Here is a 27,375-nt window from a genome sequence, read left to right as displayed (position 1 = left end):
GAACAACCCAATGAAGTGAAAAAGAATGACAAATCAGGTAAGAAATAAAACTCTACAATATATTACTTACAAGAAACATGTTTCAAAACAAAGACATTTACAAAATAAAATGGAGAGAATGGGAAAAACGTTGCTATGCATCAAGTGAATCCAAGAAAGCAGGAGTTGTCATCATGTTGTCAGACAAAGCAAAACCAAAAATAAAAGAGATAAAGAAAGAAAATATGTGATGCTGAAAGGAACCATAGACAACAAACCAATATCAATAATAACTTTCTATGTTCCAAATGCCTTAGCATCCAAATTAATAAAGGAAATATTATCTGAAATTCAAGAAGACATAGATAGGAATATAATAGTGACAAGGGACTTCAATATTCTTCTATCAATTTAGATAAGTCTAACAGAAAGGGAAACAAAAGGGAAAATATGGAACTTATATTTCTGGGGAAACTTGAATTAAAAGACTTATGGCATCTTCTAAATGGGACAGCAAAAAAAAGTTTCGCTGTACCATATGGAACTTTTACAAAAATTGGCCATGTATTAGGGCACAAAGATAGTTCAAACCCATGTAAAAAGGCAGAAATAGTCAATATATTCTTTATAAACCATAAGGCAATAAGAATAGAAATTGGTTCATGGATCACAAACAAAAGAAGAGACCAAAATGGAGACTTAACAATTTAATCTTAAATAACAAGTGGGCTAAAGAACAAGCAATAGCAAGAGAAACAATAACTATGTAAAAGAAAATGATAATGGTGCAACAACATGCCAAAATTTCTGGGATGCAGCTAAAGCAGTCCTCTGGGGGGAAATCATATCCTTACAGCCATACATTAACAAAATAGAAAAAGATAAGTTTACTGAACTGAATATGTATTTTTTTTAACATAAGAGAATCACCAAAATAAACAACAAAATGAGTACAAGAGAGGATATATTAAAATTTAGAGGAGAAATAGATAAATTGGAAGCAAAAAAACCCATGAAAATGATAAATAAAAGCAGAAGTTGGTTTTGGAAAAGACTGATAAAATTGATAAACCCTTAACTATTCTGATTAAAAAGAAAAGAGAAGAAAATGAAATCAATAAAATGGCAAATAGGTAAGGTAAAATCACAGCAAAACCAGAATTAAAAAGGATAATTAGAGCATATTTTTTTCAGTTATATGCTAAAAATAAAAACTGACAATGCAAAAGAAATAGATGAATATCTTCAAAAATATAAATACTCAAACTGTCATAAGACCAGATAGAGATCTTAAATAACCTAATCTCAAAAAAGGAGCTATATTTAGCTGTAAAGAGACTACCAAAGGGGGGAAAAAAACACCCTGGACCTGATGGATTCACAGCAGCATTCTAACAAGCATTTAAAGAACAGTTAACACCCATACTTAACAAATTATTCTCAAAAGTAGAGAAAGCACTCTACTAGAATCCTTTTGTGAAACAAATAACCCTAATACCTAAGTCAGGGAAAGTTAGAACCTGGAAGGAAAACTGAAGGCCAATAATATTAATGAATATTGAATAAAATTTTTTTAACAAAATCTTATCAAACAGATTGTAGTGATTTATCCAAGAAACCATTCATTATGATCAAGTGGGATTTAAACTAGGGATGCAAGGATGGTTCAACATTTTTTAAAAATCAACATAATTAATCATATTAAAACTCAAAACATCCCAAACCACATGATCATCTCAATAGATGCAAAAAAAAGTCTTTGGCAAAGAACATTCTTTTGTGCTAAAAACCCTACAAAATTTAGGTATACAGGAACCTTTTTTTAGTATCATGAAAAGCATCTACTTAAAACCAAAAGCAAGCATCATACACAATGGAGATATACAAGAACATTTCCAATAAATAAAAGACTGAAGAAAAGATGCCCACTGCACCTGCTATTATTTGATCTAGTAATAGAAATGTTAAAAATAGTAATAAGAGAAGAAAAAGGAGTAAAAAAATAAATATAGGTAAAGAGGAGATAAAGCTATTCCTATTTACTAATGATATAATGGTTTACCTAGAAAAGCCTAGGGAATCAGCAAAGATACTAATTGAGATAATAACTTCAGCAAAGTTATAGGCTACAAAATAAATCATCAAAAACCAATAGCATTTCTATATAACAAAAACAAAACACAAGAAAGGGAAATTCCATTAAAAATAACTACAAAATAAAAAATCTTAATATCAATCTCCCAAATCACACAAAATACTTGTATGGATTATATTACAAAAAATTCCTTGTTGAATTAAAGAACAATCTAAATAGCTGGAGGAATATTCGGTGTTTATGGCTAGACTGTGCCAATATAATAAAAGTGACAATATTACCAAAGTTAATGCTATTAATGCTATCCCAAAGTACCAAGAGGATACTTTACAGAGTTTAACAAAATAATAAATAAATTCATTTGGAAAAACAAAATAACTAGAACATCAAGGGAAATGATGAAAAGAAGTAAGGATGAAGGGAAATAGAACTTGTATAGCTCAAATTCTATTTTAAGGCAGAAATGATAAAAATCAGCTAATATGAATTAAAGAATAGAGAGACAGATCAATGGAACATGCAAAAGAAGGGAGATTCAGAAACAATAGAACTTGATAACCCAATGTTTAATAAAGTGAAAAATAGATTACCTAGAAAAAACTCCCAATTTGATTAAAAACTTCTGGGAAAACTGGAAAGCAGTCTGGCAGAAATTAGGCTTCTAACAACACCTTACACCATACTTCACAATACTTCCTAAATGAATACATGACCTTAATATTAAAATCATACTATTAAAAATTAGAAGAGAATCAAATTATGTACCTCTCACAGTTATGGGTAAGAAATATATTCTTAACCAAATAAAATAGAAGCAATTACAAAAGATAAAGTATATAACTTTGTTTACTTGAAACTGAAAATTTTCTGCACAGACAACATTAATGCATCTTAGAATAAGAAGGGAAGTGGTCAAATGGGCAAAAATCTTTATATTAAATTTCTCTGATAAGAGTCTGGTATCCAAGATATATAAACAACACACGCAAAAACAATTCTCAAAAGAACTGCAAAGTGTTTACAACCATATATAAATGTTCTAAATTACTAATAATCAGAGAAATGCAAATCAAAACAACTCTGAGGTTTCACCTCACACCTTGCATATTAGAAAATGACAATAGCAATAGTCAATGTTGGAAAGGTTGTGGGGGAAAAAAGCACACTAACACATTGTTAGTGGAGCTGTGAAATGATACAACCATTTTAAAAAGTAATTTGGAATAATGTGATTGAAGTGACTAAAATGCCCATTGAACCACAGACTCTATTGCTGGGATTATACTTCAAGGAAGCCATCAATAAGAAAAAAATCCCCATAGATTCCAAAATATTTATGATTGGGTTTTTTTTTAAATGATAGCTAAGAATTGGAAACAAAGTAGATGTCTATCAACTGGGAAATGACTAGACAAATTGTGGCATATGGATGTAATGGAATACTAATGTGTTGTAAGAAATGACATGTTTGATGAATACTGAAAAACATGGGAAGATCTATATGAACTGACGCACAATGAAGTAAACAGAGGTACAAAAAGATGTTAACTACAACAATGTAAATAGAAATATCAGTGACACAGCAAAAATCAAAAGTAAATGTAACAAAATTATAAGACACCCCCAACCTATCCCTTGAAGGTGAGAGGTCAACAGGTGTTACATATTGAACATGTTTTCAGATTTTCTAAATGTATCAATCAGTTATGGTGATTTTTCTTCCTCTCACCCCCCCCCCAATCCACTGTTTATTGTATAGGATGACTCTTGGGAAGAGGATAGAGGAGGAATACATGGAATATTTAGGAGATGTAAGAAAAGAAAGTATCAATAAAAAGTTCTTTTAATTAAATAAATATAATTATTTGGTGGCTTTTGCCTATTAATAATAGTATTATTGGCATTTATGTGATGCTTTATGATTTGCAAAGCTCTTTATACATGTTAACTGATTTGATTGATGAGAGATGACTGAAATCAGAACCATAGATTTTCATAGCCAGAAGGGAGTTTAGTGATGACTAGAACATTCTTAACTCCGTGTTCCCTCATAGAGATGAAATTGAAGCCCATAGTGAGGAAATGACTTTCCAGGATAGCTCAGTAAGGGGTGGAATAAATACTCAGATATCTCCATCTCCCTCCCCAATATAGTGACTTGCTTCCATTCCCACAAATATTAGAAATGCTTATGTATCCAACATCCAGTATCTGAATTTTGTGTTCTGTGTCCATGTTGACGATTGTGTTCATTTGCCCATGTGTATTAGTATGTGTTCCTCTTTGTGAGAAGGGTATATCTGGGTGTCTGAGTCTGAGTATATGTGTGGTCAGACATGATCTCTATACCAGGAAATATGGGAAGAGGAATAAAGGAAGGGAATAAGCATTTATTAATGCTTGCTATGTGAAAAATACTTTACTTTCATTATATCATTAGATCCCTACAATAACCTTACAAGGGGTTTCCTCTTTTTACAATTGAGGAAACTGAGACAGAGGTTAAGTGCTCATGATCACACAGTTAATAAATGTCTGAAGTTGGATTTGAACTCACATTTTCCTGACTCCAGGACCAATACTCTAACCTTTTTGTAGCCTGGTTGCCTCTATTGGAGAAGAAAATGCTACAAATTGGCCCTAGAACAACTTATCAGTAGAAGGTGGCAACCCACAGGGCATTAATGATATAAATATGGGGATGGTTGGGTTTGGATACATTCAGGATTGATTGGTTAGATAGATAAGATGGAAGACAATATGGTATGATGGAAGGAGCCTCAGTTTGGAATCAGAGCTCCAGTCTTGGTTTTAAAAAAGACACTAGCTCAGATCAGAGGTGTCAAACATGAGGCAATCAGAACTAGATTAAAACATAATTGGTAAATGTGTCTCCAAATGAATAAAAATACAACGGAACATAGATGATATTAACATGTGGTTTTCTAAGTCAATATGTAGCCCACAGGGTTCTTCTGTATGGTTTAGTGGCTTTGTTTCTATTTGAGTCTGACACTACTGACCCAGATGAACTTTAAGGTCCCATCTGATTGGAAATCCTACAAGAAAGCATATATGACAAAGTATAGAAGAAAGGCTGGTCTCTTCCTAGATTAACTGTCATCATCATCATCAGTTGCTGAACTGCCACCAGTAAATAGGTAGATACAAGAACTCCAACAATGGCAACCCTCCCCACCTACCTACCAGTCTTATTTCCAGCCCAGTCACTGAAGCAGTCGCACTGGTAAGCAGTTAAAATCAAAGATAAAATCCTCTGTTTTGGTTTCTGAAGTTCTTACCACCAAAGTGCTTGGCATTGTTTTTTTTTCTGTTTTTATTTTTTGAGGGGAGAAGGCAAGGCAATTGGGGTTAAGTGACTTGCCTAAGGTCACACAACTAGTTAAATATCAAGTGTCTGACACCTGATTTGAACTTAGGTCCTCTTGACTCCAGGGCCAGTGGTCTATTCACTGCACCACCTAGCTTCCTCCAGAACTTGACATTGTTAAAGGATTCAACAGCAGAAATAGATATGATTATCAGACACCTTCCTGTCACGTTGTCACATGTATGCCTTTTCCCCTTTCCACTTCTTGCTTTGGGAACAGTAATCAAATGAACACTACTATTGCTTCTGGAAAGGATATATCGATCAATTTCCCTGTAGTTCCACGCACCATCCCTAGAGATTATGTTCATGACATTGAAAAATATGCATCACCATGTGCAAGAATCATGGGACCTTTCCATCTGACCTGCAGCTGAAACCTCCATATAAGTGTTATTCTATTAGAATGTGAGCTCTTTGGGCAGCCAGGTAGCACAGCGAGTAAGAGCACCGGCTCCAGTGTTGAGAAGACCTGGAGATCGAATCCCGGGCTCAGACACTTAGCACCCACCCAGAAACACCTGGCTGTGTAACCTTGAGCAAGTTACTTAACCCCAATTGCTTAGGGGCGGCCAGGTGGCTCAGCGAGTAAGAGCACTGGCTCCAGTGTCGGGATGACCTGGATCAAATCCGGGCTCAGATACTCAGCACCACACCCAGAAATAACTGGCCGTGTAACCTTGAGCAAGTTACTTAATCCCGATTGCTTAAAAAAAAAAAAAAAGAATGTGAACTCTTTCAGAGCAGAAATTGTCTTGCTTTTCTATTTGCATCCCCAGTGATTTGCACATAGCAAGCATTTAATGGATGCTTTCTTAAAGAATGAGAATTCAAGAGCAGGCTGGTCAGTCATTTAGTAAAAGTGGCTGTTGAAGTTGAACGTCCCCAGTTACTTTTTCCACGACCCCATATTGCCTCTTGACTGATCAGAAGTCCCAGAACTTTACATCTGTCCTGAGAAGTAGGAGGCGTTGCCCAGTTGGGTTTGGACAGGATGCAGAGGCTTCAGTTCTTTTCTATTATGAGGGAGATAAAGTCACACAAAAACCAGAGGTGGCTAAGGGAGTGTTTTTGTGAAAAGGTAGATCTCAATAGTCCTCTATTAATCTCTCTCTGGAGGTACAATCTTTAGGAAGGCTTCTACTGAAGGAAAGTTTAACTCACGTGGCAGCAGATGCCATCCAGCTCAGACTGAGGCAGTTTCTGGAATTACTATTTACCCTTCTGTGAATGGGACCTAGTTCACATGAATGATGTAAGCAAAGGAGACCTGTGATCTTCTATTAGCACAGAAAAACAGGGACCTAAGGGACAGTTTGATTTTGCTGAACCTTGAGAGGTTAATGACAGAAGAGAGTTTTGCAATAATATAAACTACATGTACCACAACAATGCAAATGGAAAGAACAAAAAACTGAAATGGAACATTGTAATTCTATGTCCAAGCTTGGGCCCAGGGAAATGTTGAGATAATGTACCTCCAAAGATGGTTGACTAAGGGTGGGGAATTGTTGCCTACACTGGGAGATGCAATTGATATTTTAGTTGGTTTCACTGAACTACTTCCTTTATTCTTAAAACATTTGTTGCAAAGGAAAGTTCACTAGGTAGGGAAGGATATATTCAGAAATAAAGGAGTCATAAAACAAAGACATTGATAAAAATAAGAATAAAAAAGAAAAACACAAAGAAAGTATAATTAGTAAAGGGAAGGGAAGTAAAGGGAAAGGACTTAGACTACTTCAGTCCAGCTTCCTCTTTATAGAAATGAGGTAGAAGGAGTCTTAGAACATAGAATGTCAGAGATGGAAGGGACCTTAGAACAAAAAATGTCAGAGCCAGAATGGGTCTTAGAACATAGAATGTCAGAGATGGAAGGGACCTTAGAACATAAAATGTCAGAGCCAGAATGGGTCTTAGAGCATAGAATGTCAGAGGTGGAAGGAACCTTGAAGCTGAGAATGTTAGAATACAGATTAGAGCCAAGAGGGAATTTAGAATGTAACCTAAAAGGGAATTTAGCCCTTTATAATCCAATTCCTTTCATTACAGCATAGTAAATTGAGGTACATAGGGAGGTAATTACTTGCCAAAGTCCCATGTGTCTATTCTAGTTTCTGGATGTCACTACATGGTATTGTAGCCATCAATATCCCAAGTCACCATGTTGTCCTGTCTCCCACTTCTACTGCCGCTGCTGCTGCTGCTGGGTTTTCTGCCCTAGGGTGCTGTTATGGTTATTGATGAGAGCTCACTACATCCAACTACAGACCCCCAAACAAGTTTCACCCCAGCCATATTCCTGCCCTGCTACTGTGCCACTGCTTGGATTCCCCAACTGGGGACCAGCTTTCCAGATTGGGGAGACTGATCACTCTATCTAGCTAACCTAGATCTAGCCATCTTCCTGTCATGTTGTCACAGGTATACCTTTTCCCCTTTCCACTTCTTGCTTTGGGAATAGTAATCAAATCAACACTTACTTCTGGAAAGGATATATCAATCAATTGCCCTGTAGTTCCATCCACTGTCCCTATGACTTGCCAGACTAAAACACCTCTCCCTGGTCACCACTTCCCTATATGTGTTGTCCCTTCCTTCATTAAAATCAAAGTTTCTTGAGAGCATATTTGTATTCTCAGAACTGAGCACAAGGCTGAGCATATAGTGCTTAATACATGTTTTTTTTTTTGTTCATTCACTTATTCAGCTAATCTGAGGAAAAAATAAAAGTGAAGCTTTCAACAAATTCTCATTGCACCTACAAGCTCTGATTGCCAGTGGAGAGGGATGGGCAAAACTTCTGCCCATATCAATGCCATCAATATTTCAAACTAAAAAAGGGAAAAATGGTTAATTGTTCTTTAAATGCCTTGGAATGCCTCCCCATCTAATGTGAACAATGAAGAGTTGCTTGATTAATAGTCACAGAATTTCCAGGAGCATTTGCAGAGTATGACATAGCCCTTGGAAGGGTTTCAGGAGCTGCACACCACACTGACCTATGAGCAAGAGACTTAGGGGAATTGTGTTTGTAGTCAGGACACATCTGAGGCTGCCCTTCCATGCGTTACTACTTTCAGACAAGATGGAAAAAGATAAGCCTGGATATAACCCTTTCTTAGGAGCACTTTTGAAAAAAAAAAAAAGATGACAGTGCTCTGTACCATGTGGGCTTGTAAGCCCCAGCAGAGGTGTGTAGATTAATGGGGTGCCTGATACTTCCCTGGCTTCTTTCAAGGCCCAGTTAAAATCCCACCTTCTGCAGGAAGCTTTCCTTAATATGAGTGCCTTCTTCTGTTGATCATCTCCGACTTATCATTTATAACAGTTTGTACATCGTTATTTGCAAACTATCTCCCCCATTAGAATGTGGGCTCTTGGTGAGTATGACTGTCATTTTCCTTTCTTTGTATCCCCAGAACTTAGCACAGTGCCTGCCACATAGTAAATACTTAATAAATGTTTAGTGACTGACTGACTGACTTAGTTGTAAGCAAAATCCACCAGGTTAGAGTCATGGCATGAGGCAATGTCACTGGGGAAAGAGAAAGAAGAGGCAGATCATGTACTGCCATTGTAGGTAAAAGGATAAAAGAGCTTCTTAGAGAATGTAAAGTCCAAGGAGCAAAAGAAGACAAGAGCTTTAAGGAATATTAGGACATTGAATTGCAGATTTGGAAGGGTCCTTTGAGCAAAGAAAGGCAAGATTAAAAAGGCTCTTGGAACATAGGATACAACACTGGAAATATGCTTAGAGATCATTTGGTCCAACCTCTTTATAGAGTAGGAAATTGAAACCCAGTGAGGTGGCTTGCCCACAATCACACAAGTAATGAACAATAACACTAGAATCATATCACTCGACTTCCATGTAAATGGTTTTTCCACTATATCCTGATGTCAAGATAAGCAAATCCAGGTCAAAGAACGTGACCATAAAGAATCTCAGGTTAGGAGAGATACAGAAATTATGACTGAAGGTCTTTGAGGCCACACCAGTGGTAGTAGTTGAGTAATGAAGTATCTAAAACCAGACTAGCCACTACCAGTTAGGTTCCAGGCAGGTAGGGAAACAGACCAGGCCAGCAGCAGCACCAAGGAGAGCGCCACATGAGCTGTTGTTCTAACAAGACTCTCCTGTGACCTGGTAGGTCTTTTATCCTGGGCAGCTCAGGCTTGCCCCCTTGAGGTAGCATTGTCTAAGCCTCAAGGGCCTTTGCTGCTTAAGGAAAGCCCAGTTCTCCTGGGTAAGAGATTATCCTCATCAGTTCAGGATCCTTGATATCTGTGTTTAGAGAAAAAAAATGTTGTCCCTTAAGTGTATTTCAGATTCAATCAGAGGGTTCAGGTATGCTATTGAGGATGCTATTGAGTTATACTAACCATTGGCTGCCAAAGAACCTGAGTTCTTCTTTAATATTAGACATTCTTCTCCAGTGCTCCTAGAGGGGCACCACCAGGGACCTTTAGCTGTTGAGACTCTCAGCAATGTTAGGAGTAATGAGCTAAAACTTTTACCTTCACTTTCTGACCTCAATGTAGTATTTGAGGGCATATCATGGCTTTATAAGGTATCTCTAACTCTATAAAGAGAAAAGTGAGTGCTTAGTTCCCCTTACCCCATAAGAGATAAGGTCCCTAGAATATGAAGTGTCAAATAAAGAAGAAAATGAAGTAACTCTAACCAGTCTGTCTGATTCCCTGAAGACATGGACCATCTGCAGATTTTCAAGTCATATGAGAATGGTGGAGAAGGGAGAGGGTGAAGATAATTCCTTAGTTTCAGAGGAAATATTCCTCAGTTCATTATAACTCAGTTAGGTCCCTTTAATAGATTTGTAATTCTTAACCTGGAAAAGAGAATATCTGGAGGGAATGATATTAAATATTTGGAATACCATGAGAACAAATGAAATAGTATGTAAGACTTCTCTAAACCTTAAGGCACTACATGCATGTCAGCTACTGATTTGGTTATTGTTCTAATTACACTTTCTCCATTCTACATCACTTCGTGTGACTTTTCCTGTATTAATATTCTTCCTTTATGTTCTTCATAGTTCTCATTTCTCATGGAATAATAACATTCCATTACTTTCACATAGAAATTTTGTTCAACCATTCTCTAATCATTGGACATGTAAGTTGTTTCCAGTTGCTTACTGTTGAGAGAGCTGCTATATATATGTATATGTACATGGATGTGTGTGTATATATATATATATATATATAATTTTTTCTTTTCAAGAACCACCTTAGGGAAGAACCTTAGTAGTGAGATCATTGGATCAAAGGGTAAATATCTTGACTCTCCATGTGAAGTTGAGTTCACTGTTATGACAAACAGTAATCCACTGATATATAATAATAGTAGTAATATAAGGAAGACAGAGACATGGGTGTAGTTCAGGAATGTAAGAAAAATGTTGCTAGCTCCACTGTCACTAAGTGCCTCATTGAGGTGTGTAGAACCTGAAAGTAATTGAAACAAGACAGTTTTCATGGCCTTGGCACTAGCTGCCAGAAGTATGGTGGGAAATGGAGGGAATTTACACACCCCAGGCTAAATATCCTAAGTTTCTGCTAATGGAATAATGACATGGTTGGGGAAAAAGAAGAAATCTTGACATGAGGGACTTTTCTATGTCAGTTAGATGGGTTCAGCTATGTATGGGACTGACTAACAAAAGAGCTGGAATACTTCTAGTCATGGACAGTCACACACACACACACACACACACACACACACACACACACACACGAGGAAGAAGTTCCCAGAAGCCAAAGACAGTTCCATCATATACTAGCAGTTTAGAGGGAAAGAAGAGGGCAGCAATAAATGGTAATAGCAATTTAGCAGAGAAACAGCCTAGAAGCAGATGACAGCAATAGATTGCGGGTAGGGAGAAGAGCAGAAAGTAGAAGCTTTGGAAACAAGTAGAAATAAGAACTATAGAAGGGGTGAGGAGCCAACAATAAAGCACATCTAGTTTCTGGGAGATAACCATAAGAGTAATTCCAACTAAGATGCAATGCTAGTGTCTAAGGATATGTAGGAAGACATGTTTCTTCTCCCATAAAGTGTGGGAATCTATGGGGGATTACACCCCTCTCTGTAAGGGTCAGGGATTATTCCTTATATTTAATCTTGATATCCTGTTTCAATTAAATGCTTTTGTGTCCATGGTTATTTGATACAGTTTTAATTACGGATGTAGCAGTGAGGGCATGAGCCATGACTATAAACAGGTAACGAACCCAAACAACATGTTTAATCCAGGAAGTAGTTAGGGGTCCCAGAATCATATGAACTAGAGTAGGTCCAACAGATGCAGCCTGATATTCCTACAGCTACAAACAGACCACTGTCCTCTTTACACTCATAATTTGTGTTAAGACCCAGAAAACCAGATGCAGTGGAAAAAAGGTAAGTGACCAGTATGGCTTTTTTTTTTACAACTGAAAAGTAGCATGATTTAGTGGAAAGAACACTGGATTTAAGCTCAGAAGATTTGAATTTATGTTATCCTACAACTTTGGGCAAGTCATTTAACATGCCCAAGCCTCAGTTTCTTCATCTATAATATGGGATAACAATATTTTCACAACCTATTGTGAGAATCAAAGGAAATCATATGTCTAAAGTATAGTTTAATCACAAAGACCTATAAAATATGTGATTATTTACAAGAAAATAAAGAGATAATACATGAATAAGAAACAAATGTAAAGTTACAGGGGGAATAGTTTGTTGAGAAAAGTTAAAGAAAAATGAAAGAGGAGGAGAGAATTGTCCTCCTTAATGCTTTCTGGAAGTCAACAATATGCATAGACTGCTGGGACACAATAGTCAATGAGCCAGTTACACAAGTCCAAGCAACAGATCATGGATTTTCAATGAGGAGCAATCCTGGCAAGAAATCTGATATCTTATTTAAATATGCCAGTCCTCAAAAAAAAGTATCTCACTTCAACTTGAAGCATATGAGTTGAGAGGGCATCCAGAAGAGTAAGTAGGATGAGGAGGGCATTGAGTTTATGCTATATGAAATGCTACTGAAGGAACTGGGGATATTTGGCCTAGAGAAGTCTTGGGGGGAGGTAGACCCAATCGCTACCTTCAAGTATCATTAGAAAGAAAGACTGTGATGTGGAAGATGGATTCAACTTGTTCTGCTAGGCCCCAGAGGGTAGGACAAGGAGGAATGGAATGGGTAGAAGCTGCAAAAAGGCAGACTCAGACTTAATGCAGGGAAGAAAAAACCCCAAACTTCCTTTCTATTAAAACTCTCAAAAAGTGCAACAGGCTGCCTTGGGAGATTAGGGTTTCTGTTCATTGGTGACCAAGTTAAAGTTGGATAACCACTTTTTATCTATGACATAGAAGGGATTCTTTTTCCAATATATATTGGACTAAACAGACCCTGAGGTTCATTCTCTTCCAGCTTTGAGATACTATGTGATTCTGTGTCACATTCAGATTGCAACACTTATGAGCTATGTGACCTTAGACAAATCACTTACCTCCCCTGAACTTCAGTTTTCTCTTCTGTAAAATGGGAATAATACTCATATTACCTACCTCAGAATGTTGACAAGAGAAATAAGTGAAATAAACTCAAATATGTCTTTTAATTATAGTTTAATTAATAATAATCACTAACATTTATGTAGCTTAAATAGAGGGTGCTAAGAACCATAGAGGTTTTTAAACCACCTATGAATCTTTATTTAACTCTGGGTTCTCTAAGTAAATCAATCAGAAAGCATTTATTAAGCACCTACTACATACCATCACTCTCACCAAAGAAGCAGACAGTGTCTTCAGAGTTTGATCAAAGACAACTTTGTATTTTTATTTGTTTCTCAGGTTACCCTGAGGATATCTGGGGTGACCTGATATCTGACAAAAAACCAATAGACAGTTGACTCAGTATAGAGAAGTGTCAAATTTATAAGAATACACATCATTCCCCAACTGAGGGAGGGATAAAAATTTGAAACTCAAAATCTTGTAAAAACGAATGCCAAAAATTTTCTTGATATGTAATTGTGTGTGTGTGGGAGGAATAAAATACTATTTAAAACAAAAAAAAATTACTTCAGTGTGTGAGTGTTTGTGTGTATGTGTATGTGTACACACACACATTTAGCAGGTTGGGTTCTATCTAAAAAGTACTTATGACAAAATATGGACAAAATAACACAGCATAAGAATGCATCACTAGGTTGCTATCTGAACCCCTGCAGGGAGTACCCACACTAGGGAGATCACAGAACCATTGCAGTTTCAAACAAGTTGTTATTCACATATTCTCCTAAATGGAATAAATTTCAGAGTGAACACAAGCACATAATATGAGCAATCAGTGTAAAAAACCAATATTTTGACATTACTTTCCTCCCATTAGAATGTGAGCTTATTGAGGGCAAAAGGACAGGAACTTTTTCCCCCTTTCTTTGTGTCCTCAGCTCTTAGCAAAGAGCCCAGCACATAGTAAGCCTTCAATAAATAAATGCTTGTTAATGGACTGACTTTCACATTTTGAAATAACTTCATTTGCTCCTTCATCATGAGATTATTAGTACCCAGGCTACATTGGGTCAAGAATGGATAGACTCCCTTATAGAAATGATGGAAGACATAAAAGAATAGCATGGTGTTTGGAAGCAAATATAACTGGCAACTGGGGCAACCACACAGCCCCATCTGTCCCCTGCCATTTGTCAGTACACTGGAGTTGGGATAGATGGTATTACACAAGCACAATCCTTGGGCATTTGAGCAATGCCCCTTTCAGGACCAAGCTAGCAAAAATAGATGATATACACATTCATATGCCATAGCTTTTCTCTGATCTAGGAGCTGTGAAACTATGAAAATAAAGATTCTGTTGTTAGGTTCATCCAGGCAGTTATGACCAAGAGAATTATCAAAATCGTCTTTCGTCTGCCCTAATCTCAACATACACACCCAAATGTGGATTAAGTGCCTCCGTCCCTCTCCCATTTTACTAGAAGATGGGACTGTAATAAGACACTGAATTTTGGGGTTACTTATAATTTTGTCTACTTTAGAGTATGAAAACAAAGTCTAACATGAAATGGGGAAAATACTATATCATAGAATCCTATGGTCTGATGTTTCTTGATTTTACTCTGCTTTTACTGATCTGGTTACATAGTTAATGATGAATTTGTAGCTGAGGTGATTTGTGAATAACATTCAAATCTAAGAAGAAATGAATTGTTTTTTGTTTTTAGTGAGTTAGGGGCACACGAGCCAATAATAGTTTGGTTTGGAATTTATATGACATGTCATACCACTCCTCCCTCCTCAGCTTATTGCATATGTGAGAGCAACCTGTTATATAAGATTCTTTGAGAAAGAATATAAGTCCATTGTGATTGAAGGGAAGAAAGAGGCTAATAGAAAACAACAGCTGAAGTAGATATATGAGAGAGAAATTCATCAAAATGGCTTTACATTAAGGAAAGAGAGGATAAACAGGAGGAAGACTAGGATAGAAGGAAATATACAGGTAGTAATCATAACTGTGAATGTGAATGGGATTAACTCTCCCATAAAATGGAAGCAGAGAGCAGAATGGATAAAAACCAGAATCCTACAATATATTGCTTACAAGAAACACATAAGCAGAGAGACAGACACAGGGTAAAGGTAAGAGGGTGGAGCAGAATCTATTATGCTTCAGCTAAAGTAAAAAAAAAGCATGGGTAGCAATCCTTATAGTAAACAAAGTAAAAGCAAAAATAGAACTAATTAGAAGAGATAAAGAAGGAAACTATATCTTGCTAAAAGTACCATAGAAAATGAAGCAATCAAATTAGAAGAGCAAGGAAGAGTCTACCTGTCAGATGTATGGGGAGGGTAAGAATTCATGACAAAACAAGAGACACAGAGCATTACACAATGTAGAATAGATTATTTAGATCATATTAAATTAAAAAAAACTTTTGTGTAAACAAAAACAATGCAACCAAGATTAGAAGGAAAGCAGAAAGCTGGGAAACAATCTTCACAGCAAGTGTCTCTGATAAAGATCTCACTTCTCAAATATATAGAGAACTAAGTCAAATTTATGAGAATACAAGCCATTCCCCAATTGAGGGAGGAAGAAAAATTTGGAACTCAAAATCTTGTAAAAGTGAATGCTAAAATTTTCTTGATATGTAATTGTGGGGGGAAAATAAAATACTATTTAAAACAACAAAAAAAATGACTTCCCATTTATCTAGCATTTTGTTTTCCAAAATGCCATCCTTAGGAACAACCCCATGAAGTAGAGATATTATTATCCCTGATTTCCAGATGAGGAAATAGCCTCAGAGGAGATGTTGTGACTTGTCCAAGATCCCACAGCCTGTAAGACACAAAGATGGGGTTCAAATATAGATCATCTGATGTCAAGCTGATTGATTTTTTCACTTTATAACAAATTAATCATTATTAATCATACACAACTTTTTTTATAACTGCTAGATTAATTTGGTAATGACAGGGACCTTAGGCAGAGTAGAGAAAGGGAGGGATGTTTTGCTGAAGAGGAAGGTCTGTCAGGGATGGGAGCAGGACAAGGGGTATTGCAGTGGGAGGTCCTGGGCTTCAGAGGGACATTGAACACCTGGACCAGGAGAAGATCCAAGTCCTAATAATGTAGATGGGCCCAGGAAGGGACAGTGGGGGAGGATCTGAGGATCAACTTTGACCAGCTCTCTGTTTGGTTCCAGGTTTGCCCTGCTTTGCTCTTTCTTCAGATTGTTGATGTATCCAGGACCCTTGTGAGTCTTTAGAGTTGAGAATTAGAAATCTCTCCACTCTGTGAGGACTCTCTTCAGCTAATACTCCTCTGGAGAGAAGTAGGGAAATTTTGCCATGTGTTTGACAGAGGGAAGAGTAAAAATTCCTACAAATCTTTAGGTTTCTCTATTTTCCTCTGACTTGCTCTGTGAGCTTAACCAACCTTGATTCAAAAAGGGCACCTCAGTCTGTCCCTTTTCATCCAGGAATGTAGAGAGGCACCATGGATCACAGAGCAGATGGTGGGCTATGACCTCAAGGTCATCTAATCCAGCAGCCTGTCTCCAGGCCATCTTCATCCAAACCTGTAGCTACATATTGATGTCCGTCTACCCACGCTGTGATGAGTACAGATCCTACCACCCAGGGCTTTGAGAAATCAAGCCAGGAGTTCAGTGGTATAAGGCAGTGGAATTCACATATATTGAGTGTGTGGTAAGTGCGCTGTTTCCTTTCTGTCTAGTTTTTCAGGAGACTCTGTGGCTGGAGAAGGGAAGGAAGAAAGAAAAGAAAAGAATTAGGGAAGGAAGAAGGGAGGGAGGGAAGAATGAAGTATAAGAGAAAGGGAAAACAAGAGTCTCTCAATTGAAGGAAAATACTTGTGTTCTCTTAGGTGAGGTGGGGTTGATGGAAGAGGGTAGAAAGAATTAGGTAGAGTTGAAGGTGTGTAGGGAGTTATCATAGGCAGGGGAGTGCCTGTGAGGGAGACAAGCACAATGTTGGCAGCCAACTTGTTACAGAGAAGAATTTGTAGGGTTGATCTCCAATGCCCCCCTCGTGTGGGAAGCCCTTCCCCTGAGGGGGTGGGGCAGGGGTTACAGACACACATTCATAATATTTTCACAGCTCCCCCTGCATACCCATCCCCACTGCACACACCCACAGACACACAGAGAAATGTACTCTCAAGAATATAGAGAAATAGAAGCACAAAAACAAGGTAGAACCTTGGAATCCTTTCAGCTAGTGTCTTTCATCCCAGCCCCAGAAACTTTTCCCTTGGGAAAGTTTCCTCGATCTGGCTAGTTCCCCATTAGGCCCAGAACTGTTCACCATTATAATCTGTTGTTATCATGACTGGTAAGGAATAGGTACCTGGAAGCAGGTTGGAGTGGGGGGATAGGGGGAAGGAGGGAAGGAAGGTCTAATAGGTTCCAGTCAAAAGATCCTCGAAGTGAGATCTGGAGCTATCCTGGTCCCCTGGAGGGCTAGGTGCCCACCCATCTGGCCCAGGCCTCTAGTCAGAGAACAAACAGGAAACAAACCGGACATTGTCTGGTGTAGCTGAGAGATATACAGGCAAGGCCTGCCTAGGGGCCCCTGCTGAGGGCTTCCGGAGGGGAGCAGAGAGGTGAGACAGGGGATACAACTCAGAGGCAGCTCCTGGCAAATCCGCCCATGCAGGACCCTCCTGTCTCTGCCTCTGCCTGCCCTGCCTCTCCCCACACAGGCCAGATTTATTCTGTTGGTTTGTTTCCCAGCCACAAAACACAGCTATGGTCCTCTTTGGGGAGTCCCAAGTCTGGCAAATGCTCCTCTGTTCCCAGGATGGATTTGATAACTGCTGCCTATGATCTGAGCCAATGCTAATGAGGCATCCTTCGAGCAGGAAGGTGACCCTCCCAAATGGCCATCAGGAGGTTGAGCTCCCACAAGGAGAAGCTAACTGCACTGGGTCATGTCCTCGGGCCCAGTGTCTCTGTGACCCACAGCATATGTCTGGAAGAGAGCTGGCTGAGCTCAGCCTATCTGCTCTGCAAAGGGAAAGGAATGGGCATTTCTTAAGCACCAACTCCGTGCCAGAAATTGGCCTAGGTGCTTTTCAAATATCATCTCATTTGATTTTCTCCTAACAACCCTGGGAACTAGGTGCTATTATTATCTCAGTTTTACAGCAGTGAAAACTCAGGCAAACAGCAATTAGTGACTTGCCTAAGGTCACACAGTCAGTATGTGACTGAGGTCAGATTTGATCTCCGTCTTTCTGACTCCAGGGCCATTGCTTCATCCACTGTGCCTTCAAGCTGCCTTTGGTCACCCAAGGGAGCAAACCCCACCTTCTCCTCTGTAGCACCATGCTCTAACCTGCCCAGAAGAAGTTCTCATCTGCCAAGGACTGATACCCCAGAGCTAAGGATATGATACCCATGATTCTCTGGGGCAAATAAAAATGCAATTCAATTCATCTCCAGAGCTCCAGACCTTGGTCCTCACTGGTTTGCTTATGAGTCACTTTCCTATGAGACTAGATCCCCCTCTGGGATAATTTATGTCTTTTGACCTTAGGGTTTTCATCTTTCACAACTTACTTTGGGAAAAAACCTGTTTCCTATATTTCATACCTAGGCCTGGTCCCTAAGTTCTCTTAAAGATGTCAACCCAGAGATCTGCTGCAATTGACCCCAAAAGGGGCAATGTGGCCTAATGGGAAGAACACTGTCCTTGGCACTAGAGGATGCTGGGTCAAAACTTGCCTCACCTATGTGACCTCGACCAAATAATTTATCATCACTGGCCTCAGTTTCCCCATGGAGGAAGGTAGACTAGAGACTAGATAATGGCTAAGGCCCCTTTCAGTTCTAAAAATCCTATGGTCCTAATAACTTGTTCCCTCTCTTGTGCTGATGTGACCCTCTCTAGGAACACTGATTCCTAGACTTCATCTTTCTCCTGCTTTTTCCTTCCGCCCCATATCTACCTATTCTAGACCACAAAAAGTACATTTTTCTAGGGCTTACTTATGGGAGAAGAGAATATACAAATTCAGAAATAACACACCAGGGTAAGGTAATTAGACTGCATATAAAGGAACTCTAACTAAGTCCCAGACTGAGTGGCACCTAAGCTTTCTAACCTAATCCTTAACTAAAGTTCCCCAGGCCTAGCCTGGCCCATGATCCTTCCTAAGCTGGGAGCAGCACTCCACTAAATCCTCTTCCCTCCCAGCCCCTACCCAGAATGGCAGCTTGCTCCCAGACCACCCTCATCTTGAGGGTGTTCTTTGTCTGGAGTTCATTGGTCCAGTCTTCCAATCCTGGGCTCACTCTCAGTCACTCAGAGAGTTTCAAAGTAGCAAGGAAGACTTTTGGTGATCTACCCACAGCAGCAGAAGTTCCTTAATTTATGAATTTTCTTCCCTCCCCGAGGGGAAAACAAGGACATACAAAGCAGCTTTTCCTCCCCTAGACTCTACTTTGTCCTGATTCTCTCTACATGATACAGACCCCTGGGAGGTCATAGAGGTAGCAGAGGTTTCCCAGACACCAAGTGGCACCATGGCATTCTGTAATTGCTTCTCAATTCCCATGACCTCCAAAAAAGACCAAAATGCAACTTGACATTCAGGTCACCCCCAAGGTTCACAAAGGGCAGAACTTTTCTTTCATTAACTGATGTTGACAGAGCACCTTATGTGTCCAGAGCACTGGGCTGTGCCCTGGGGAAGAAACAAAGTTGAGATGGGGCTGTCACCCCTGCCTTCATGAAGCCTATAGTCTCAAGGGTAGATAAGAAACCAACACACACAACTCTAATATGCACCATCACATGAAAAGCACATTAAAAGAGGCCAAAAAGGTGATACGTCAAATTTGGGATCATTTCATTCTCTGTATTTGTATTGCTAGTGCCCAACATCGTGCCTGTCACATGGGAGAAGCTGAATAAATATTTTTGTTTGATTGATTGTTCTGAGACAGGGAAAGGTCATTGGAGAAGATGGTTAGGTCGGGGTCTGAAAGCTGAATCTCCCCCTAGATCCCTACTCTACTGACTTCTTGTAGTATGGAGGTGAACCTGAATTCTCAAAGACAAGCACAAGCTCTGATAGGTCCTACAAGATGGAATGATGGGACATAAAGGACTATGTAGCTGTATGTATGTGAGTACCAGTCAAGCTGTTTGGAGAGAATCATTACCTGCTTTGCCATAGGCCAATTAGGTAGCACAGCAGATAGAGTGCTGGGCCTGGAATCAGGAAGACTCATCTTCCTGAGTTCAAATCTGGCTTTGGACATATAATAGTTGTGCGACCCTGGGCAAGTCACTTAATCCTGTTTACCTCAGTTTCCTCATCTGTAACATGAACTGGAGAGGGAAATGGCAAAGCACTCCAGTATCTTTGCTAAGAAAACCCCAAACAGGGTCATGAGGAATCAGATATTACTGAAAAACAACTGAATAACAAGAATGATTTTGGGGGCACAAACACTATTTTTAAGATACAGATAGAGCAAGATCTGTATCAGTGAAAGAATACCTATACTGACAAAATCACAGATCCTTAAACTCTTAAAGTATGTTTCAAAGATGGGGAAGACTTCAGTAGCGAACTGGGCAAGAGGGACGTTATTAGGAGCAAGGATGACAAAGACAGAGTCAGGAAGGGGGTGGAGGAGAGGGGATGATGAAGAGAAATGGTATGAAACGAGACTTGAAAGGTACAGCAGTGCCAGGCTGTGGAGAGCCCTAAACTCTAGGCCAAAACTGGGAAATGAGGAGTGGATATCATTGCAGGGTGCTGGCCTAGAAGCAATGAGAAAACTGCACTCGGGGACAACCACACAGGCACACACTCACAGAGACATATACATACACGGGCTTTTTTCCTTCCTCTCTTTCTGGATTCAAATGGGTAGAACCTTTAATATACGAACAAATCACCAAATCAACAACAAAAAAAGCAAAATATTCTTGTCAGTCAACTCTTGTTGTCCTCCCCCATTCCCTGGGCTAGCTTCTTCCTTCAATCAAGAAATACTTAACTCATAAGATTCAGTAATTCACTGTTAATGGCCATGTAATTTATTAGCAGTATCAAATAGCTTTAAAAGAGAAAATAGACATAAAAAGAGACAATGCTTCCAGCTGCAGGCTGCAGTTAGACTGCAGCTAGGGTTGAATTTTTCTTTGCTATCTCCCCTTCTCATTAATCTGAGTGGTACAGAAAGAGGAAAGATTGTAATTTAAACCCTGCAAGAATTTCTCTCATTGTACTCTGAAAAATGAAGAAATGTGGAATGGAGGGAGAAGTTATTGAAATACATCCTTTTTGTTTTCTTTTATTAGGTCTAGACCCAGCATCTCTGTTAGGTCCAACTGCTATCTGACCCTATCCGTACCTACAACTGGTTCTAGTCCACTCATGCTGGCATCTGTTCTCATTTCATCTTCCCATTCATATCCATCAAGTGAGACAATGCCTACCCTTACTCCACTCTTTGATGAATGGCCAGGTTAATCACAGGACAAGTGGGGAGTCAAACTCAGCTTTTGTAGCCCCCCTTTTTGTCTTACTATCCCTGCGGTCCCTGGGTAGAAGTTCCTACAAAGCCACAGGACCTGGAAAGGTCCTCTTAAAAATGGATGGCCCCACACACACTCCAACCTACCAAACCTCCATGTCCTTTGGTTCTCCAGCATCGTTATGATAACAATTCTGTGATCCTTTGAAGGTCCCAGTGATAGTCCCAGATTTGGCCAACTGAGGCTATAACAGTATGACCCTTATCCAAAGCTGTTACCATCATCAAAGATCTTCTGTCAGGTACTCCATAGGGTAATCATGGATGATCAGGACTGTAAGAGACCATAGGATTATAGATAGGGTTTGGAATTTAAAGGAACTCTACAGATTATCTAGTCAAATATTTTTATTTTACATACTACATACAGACTTATAAAAGATTAAGTGACTTGTCCAAGGTCACACCATTAATAAGTAGGAGAGCCAGTATTCTACTGCATATTTTCTTATTTCCAGTCTTAGTAATTCCTTTCATTCTTCTAGTCCAACTCTTTCATTTTATAGATTAGAAAACAGGTACAAAGAAGAGAAGAAAAACTTGTCCAAGCTCAACCAGAGAATTGGTGGCAGAATTTGGCTGGAACCAGTTTTCTAAGTCCTTGTCTAGAACTCTTGTAGGTAGGTACATACTCTCTAAGATCTACAAGCTTCCTCAAAAAAAAAAAAAGTATGTTAAAGTGCAGGGGGCCTGTGACCTGTAATGGCAAGACCTAGGGCCACCTCTGAGATGCCGAACTCTACCAAAGCCAAAGACAGCTCAGTATGCACTCAGCAAGCAGAGCATGCCAAACTGTAGGAAACCCTGGCCCTGATGGGATTCCAGAGAAAGAGAAATCGTTGCTGAGGAGACGGCCTAATTGTCCATGTCAGTTCTGACATAGCGGCAGGAACGGCAGCAAGCCGACGAGCTAGCGGTGATTTGGATGCAGCAATTACTGTATCCTGCTGATCAGGAGGAATTGTCAGCATTGCTATGACAACGGCCCATGTCGAGGAGGGGGAGAAACCCACAGAGCAGCTGGTCCCGTTGGAGTGCAGCTCGGAAAATCAGCTTTCTTTTCCATCAACCTGCCCAATGAGGGATTGTCAGTTTGGGAGGGTCAGACAAGCCAGTCCTCAGCATCTGAGAAGCGATTTCCTGCTACCCTAGCCTCCCTAGCTTGGCCTCTCACAGTTCTGAGAGCAGGTGGCTTTTGTGGTTATTCTTGCGACTCTTATCCTACTGTTCAATAGAACACATCTATCCCAGACAGAGATGTGTGTATGTCTAAGTGTGGAGATAGGTGGGGAGGGGGGTTGTTTATCTGTGTTCCCGTCCTTCGGGTTGAAGACAAGCATGTGTTAAAGCAAATCCAGGTCTAGGGGCACCTGAATTTCCAACTCTGACTCTTAGTAGCTATGTAACTCCAGGCAAATCATGTTTCTTTTCTGAACTCTGGCCCCCTTTCCCAATCTGTAAAATGGGGATAATAATATAATATTGCAATTGTGCTGATGGTTTTTAAGGTTACTATGAGAAAAATACCTTGTAAGCCTTAAAGTCATAATTACCTCTCCTGGCAGGAAGATAATTTTGTTCATTTATAGTATTGTTGAAGAAAGGGGAGATGATTCATGCTATGCAGATCCTGAGAGGCCACAAAGTACTTACATTTTGAATGTACTCATTCTTTCAGTGACCAAGTATTGAACACCTGCTATGTACAGAGTACTGTGTTAAGTGTTAGAGGGGGATGAAAAGATAAGTTACATGGGTTCCTATTCTTACAGACATCAGACTCTACCTCCACATCTAAGACATGTATAGAAGCTGCACAATAACCATAAAGCGGATGGTGAAAGGTGCCATTTGGTATCTTTGTACCTGAAGTATAATGAAAATAAAAAATCTGCAACTATAGAGGTTTTAAAGAGATAGCACTTGAACTGGGTTTCAAAGGGTGGATAGGATTTCAATGGATAGAGCTGGAGAAAGTATTATGAACACAGGGGGAGACATAAGCAAAGACATGGAGGTGGGAAAATAAAGGACCAATACAAGGGACAGTGAATAGCCCATTTTAGCTGGAGCATAGAGTTCAGTGGAGAGGATGAGTGGAAGCCAAGGCTTTAAAGGTTAATGAGGTGCCAGTTTGTAAAAGGTCTTGAATGCCAGGAGGAGTCTGGGCTTCATTCAGTTAATAATAGGACACCATTGAAGGCATCTCTTCCATTAAAAATTCCACAACAGAACAATATGTGTATCCATAGACATCCAAATTCTAGGATGATAGGATTTAAGGTCAGAAAAGAATTTGAGTAGGGCAGCTAGGTGGTGCAGTGAATAGGGTATAACCCTGGAGTCAGGAGGATCTGAGTTCAAATCCAACCTCAGACACTTGACACACTTACTAGCTGTGTGATCTTGGACAAGTCACTTAACCCCAATTGCCTTGCCTTCCCCCCTCAGAAAGAAAAGAACTTGAGTTTATCTCACCCACACCCTCATTTTACAGATGAGGAAATGGAGAGGTGACTTGGCCAAATCAAAGAGAAACAGAGATAGGATTCAAACCTACGTTCTTTGATTTTAAAACTAACACTCCCTGGAGCAGTGCAAATGACTGAATTCTTCCCTAAAGTCAGTTCATAAGTCTTCATTGGTCACCTTTTCTGGATCTAGCCAGGTAAGAGCATGCTGTGGGAAGGAAAGGAGGAGAAGGCATTTCCTCTGCCTTCGGGGAACTTACTATCTGGATGGGCAAGGTAGACAATTTAGTAAAGTGATAAAATCTGCAGTACAGACTCTAAGTGCCATTCATAAAAAGGGGAAATTACTGTGGGCTGGAGTAGTTCAACTGACTAATCAATAAACATTTATTTACGTCCTTGCTACATGCCAGGCACTGTACTAAATTCTAGAGATACAAAGAAAGGCAAATAAAAAATAGCCCTTGACCTTGGGAGGCCCACAATCTAATGGGTAAGACAACAAAGAAATAAATATGAAAGTGTAGATATGCAAATGTATATACAGACACACATAAAAAGCTACAGACAAGATAAATAAGAAATAATTAACAGGGGAATGGCACTAGAGTTAAATGGGGTTGGGAACAACTTGCTATAGAAGATGGGATTTTAGCAGAGACTGGAAGAAAACCAGGGAAGTCAAAAGGTAGAGAGGAGGAGGGGAAACAGTTCAGTCATTAGGGACAGCCAGAGAAAATTCCCAGAGACCAGAGATGAAATGTCTTGTTTGTGGAACTGCCAGGAGACCAGTGTCACTGGAAAACCTACACGGAATAGGTGAAATTAGAGGGGTTCTATGTCTCCTAGAAACTGGGGGTGGTCCTGAGAACAAAGCAGTAGCTCTGAGAGACCCCATCCCTCTCCTCCAGATCCTGGGATGCATGGTACCCACCAGGGATCCTAAAGCCTCCCCTTGGCTTGTGGATGTACTATTTATTATAAGGAGTCCTGAAAAAACATATCCAGTGCATCTCTAAAACCCCAGATCAAACTAAAGGGGGAGTTATGAGAAATTTAAATACTTTGAGACTATACCATCAGGGGAAGGTAGAAAGTACTAGCTGTAGAGTAAAACTTAAAAAAAAACCTTCAGTTAACTCTAAGTCTATCGCATAGATTCCCAAAGTTGATAATACTGCCCATGGGAGCAGTAGTAGCCTCAGGTGCAATTGGGAGGCATTGAATAAAAATAAGGGAGAAGTAGAAGCATAAGGAGAGAATAAGAAAATTTGAAAAACCATTTGTACATGTTTCATCCATTGTGTAACAGAGTTGAAGTCATAGTGATTACATTATTTTCCAAATAAATAGACAAAATGTAAGTTATAACCAGTCAGTGGTCAAGTTCACTGACAGGTCTTAACCAGCAGGTGTTGGCAGGAAAGCATGTTGCACATTGTCAGGAAGTCCAACATGCATCAGCAGGAATATGTGCATGTAATAACTTGTTTACAATATAAAACTATATGGTTACATGGTGCAATATTGTGTCATCAAAATTTCAATGAAGGAAAAAACCTACAAATTTACAATAAATTGTTAAATTTAAGATGCATCATTTAAAAAAAATGTTTTCTATTTTTTGAAATGATGCAAATTTCAAAATAAAAACCCATTAAAGGGTTAAAGAAAGTTGATTTCCAGGAGGGTGCTGAGTAATATTTTTTTAAAGGGGGCAGTAGGCCAAATAAGTTTGAGAACCTCTGATCTACACCACTACTGAGGCAACATGCAGCCCTCTGGCTTTGCCTACAGCTCCGCTAGGAGCTCTCCGGGGTTCTGACACTAATCTCCCATTCTATTTCTGCAGAACCCCAGCTCCCTTAGACTTTGGTTCTTACAAACCTCTGCTTTCAGACCAACTCTGACACATTGATATATACCTCATTTACTCCTTTTCATGAGTTGTTGTCAACACCTATCACCTCATTTTGGCGTAACGGGATGCCACCATAGCTTGGCATTTTCCTCCTCTTCTCCTGCAGCCATTTTGGTAAACCTTAGAGCTTCAGGACTTTCAAAAGCCAGACCTCATCTGTTATTTGCAACAACACCACCAACAACAACAAAATCCTGGCTCGTCCCAAACTTCAGCCACTTTGATCATCTCTGTTGGATTTAGAGTATAAATCTGATTGTTGTGGAGTTCTGATCCTGCCCTTCTGGGGCTCCCACTAATTAGAAGGATCTTGACTATCATGATTGGGAGGGCCCTTCCTGGTTTTCTAGATGGATGGTACCATGGACTTCTATTTCACTATGGTGACTCCCATTTTTCTATAATTCCCAAGGTTTTTTGGTCCAGCATTGCTTCTCTCCTTTCTAAGAGTTTGGTGTATTAGCCCACCCTGCCTCTTGCTCTTACTCTGTCTCTTACCCTCTACCCAGGAACAGTAATCGTTCTGCTATGCTTACCTTGAGGAAGGGGAGAATCCATTGCTATGAAGGCCAGAGTTCAGTCTCTTAACTGTTCTCCTACAAGGGAATAGATCCTTAAATGGAAATTTTGACACTCAAGGCAAGCATCATGCCCAGTGCAAACAGTGCACCTGAGGTAAGAAGAACAAGTATGGCCTTATGTCAACTTTATAATTCTTAATATAAAAATCATAGAAGTGGTTAAGACAAGTTCAGTTAAACGAGGGAGGGAATTAGTTACACTACTGGCTCAAGGTGTTTGTTATTAACCATTTGGTGCCATCTGGTAGGTCACATTTTTAGACTAAAAAAATTTTTTTTGGTGTTAACTAGGAGCCAAAATCAATTGCGTCTATGCATTTGAAGGACTGTTATTTTGTTAACATGAAAACATAGACATTTTTAAATTGTACAAATTTTAAAAATTGGTGCTTTAAATTTATGTATTCTCTGAATGGTGCAGCCTGGGGGGCAAAGCTTAAATTGTCCTATCTTAATTATGGCTCCATTTTCAGTTACGGAACCTTTTCTTGACTTGAAGTTGGGAAGCCAAGAGGGAGGTTGGGACTCCAAATGTTGACACAGAATCTACCTTCAGCACTCTTTTGACCTCTTCTAAAACCCCTTCCAGCTAGGGTTTTTACTCAAGCCTTTCCTTCCACAGATCTGAAGTCTCCCCAGTAAGATAATAGGTATTCCTTAACACCTCTCCAATCCAAATTTCCCCCATCCTTTGTCTCATCTTCTCACCTCTAACCCATAGGCAGATGTCTGCTAAGATTAAACTAGAACTAGTAAGGCTAGTAACCTTGACCCTGATCTCTAAAGAAATAGCTAGGCTAGAGACCTGA

The 27,375-nt window shown here is 39.4% G+C and overlaps 1 long non-coding RNA gene across 1 annotated transcript; it reads right to left on the bottom strand.

The window, feature by feature from the left end:
- Positions 1 to 13,162: 13,162 nt before the first annotated feature.
- On the bottom strand, positions 13,163 to 22,143 carry LOC138158391 (uncharacterized). The gene is made up of 3 exons (XR_011167628.1): positions 21,681 to 22,143; positions 16,454 to 16,773; positions 13,163 to 15,853 (listed from the first exon to the last, which is right to left on the bottom strand). It is a non-coding gene; the product is annotated as an uncharacterized lncRNA (long non-coding RNA).
- Between the last annotated feature and the right edge of the window lie 5,232 nt (positions 22,144 to 27,375).

This window comes from Petaurus breviceps, unplaced genomic scaffold (assembly GCF_028583685.1).
Source record: "Petaurus breviceps papuanus isolate PSGF00001 unplaced genomic scaffold, PetGlider_PUasm1.0 174, whole genome shotgun sequence".
Classification (NCBI taxonomy): domain Eukaryota; kingdom Metazoa; phylum Chordata; class Mammalia; order Diprotodontia; family Petauridae; genus Petaurus; species Petaurus breviceps.
This window is presented reverse-complemented; position numbering and strand designations above follow the sequence as displayed.